This window comes from Octopus bimaculoides, chromosome 1 (assembly GCF_001194135.2).
Source record: "Octopus bimaculoides isolate UCB-OBI-ISO-001 chromosome 1, ASM119413v2, whole genome shotgun sequence".
NCBI lineage: Eukaryota > Metazoa > Mollusca > Cephalopoda > Octopoda > Octopodidae > Octopus > Octopus bimaculoides.
Genome location: NC_068981.1, coordinates 187134831 through 187136471, shown reverse-complemented (window position 1 = coordinate 187136471; position 1641 = coordinate 187134831).

Genomic DNA, 1641 nt, shown 5'->3' with positions numbered 1-1641 from the left:
TTGTACCACATCTTGTGGGTGGTTTCGGTGGCCATCTTGCCTCAGGCGTCCCTCCAAATTTTCTATTTTCGTGCTTTCGGCACACGCGGGGGAGCCATGTAGTGACGCCTTAATAGCAGACATTCCGGAAAGCTTATCCACGCATGCGCAGGGACTAGTTACGGAAGGAATACAGGAAGAGTCTCGTGCGCATGCGTGGTCATTGGACATCCAAGCTTCGCGCCCTTATTCATTCTCTTTTCTCGCCGGCCGACGGAGAGCTCAGACGTACAAGCAGTCTGTCTCCAACATTCCAACTCTGGAGACAGCTCTTTCCAGCATTCCAACTCTGGAGACAGCTCTATCCAACATTCCAACTCTGGAGCTAGACAAATAACCACTCAACATCACTAACGGCGTCTCAGCAACCAAAGGGCGAAGTGCTGCCTATTTCCTCTGTAAATAAATATTGTTGTGTTGATAGTACAGAATCTGCGTTCCGTTGTTTCTTCAGAATTTAATGTACGGAAGCAGGTATATACCTAATGGTGTATAACCACTTTCCTAAAGCCTTGTGAGTGGATTTGGTAGACGGAAACTGAAAGAAGCCCGTCGTATATATGTATGTATGTGGGTGTGTATGTTTGTGTGTCTGTGTTTGTCCCGCCAACATCGCTTGAGAACCGATGCTGGTGTGTTAACGTCCCCGTAACTTAGCGGTTCGGCAAAAGGGACCCAATAGAATAAATACTAGGCTTACAAAGAATAAGTCCTGGGGTCGATTTGCTCGACTAAAAGGCGGTGCTCCAGCATGGCCACTGTCAAATGACTGAAACAAGTAAAAGAATAAAAGAGTATATGGAAACATTTTATGAAAACCCAAATACATAAATTTGGGTTCATACTGTTAATGAAGACCCAAATACATAAAATGCATATTATGAATTTCTAAAATTAAAGTTTCCGAAGTGTTTTCTTAGTATAGATGCGCAACCACAGATTTTAAGAAGTTGCAATTTCTCGTTGTACCAAAAAGTTTCCCCCTATTCTTGCAACGTTATTTACATCTTACATTAAATAATGTAGTCCAAGATATACCATAGCTGAGGAAAAGAGAGAAAAAAAAAGGGTAGACAGTAAAGTGGTCACCTTTCCGCAATAATCAAAAAGAATTAAGTCGAGTCCAGGATTTGAACTTATAACTTAAAGGGACGCAATCAAATAAAACCTAGTGATTATTCGTCTGCTGTTTTACTGATTCTGCCAAAGTCTTTCCGTCTCTTAACTTAAAAATAATAAATGAAAATACATATATGGAACTCACATATGGATATTAACCAAGTGAAATAGTCTCAAGTCTCTCTGATATTTTAAAGCACAAGCAAATAATGTTAAGAAAAAGACCCTCCAATTTAAACTAAAACCCGAAATAATATCCAGTTGACGTCATAACATGTGCAACGCATTCTGGGAATTAATGTGTATTTTTTTGTAATCGTTTTTTTATCAATCGATTTCCAGTTCATTTGGTAAGAATTCCTAGCGTCACTAAATTTCACTTTATGTCTATCATTCGATATTTTACTAATTAAAACGAACTCTCTTCTTTCTTTGTAAGAAAATAGATGTTCAAGCAATTGTTTGATAAGCTTTAACATTAAT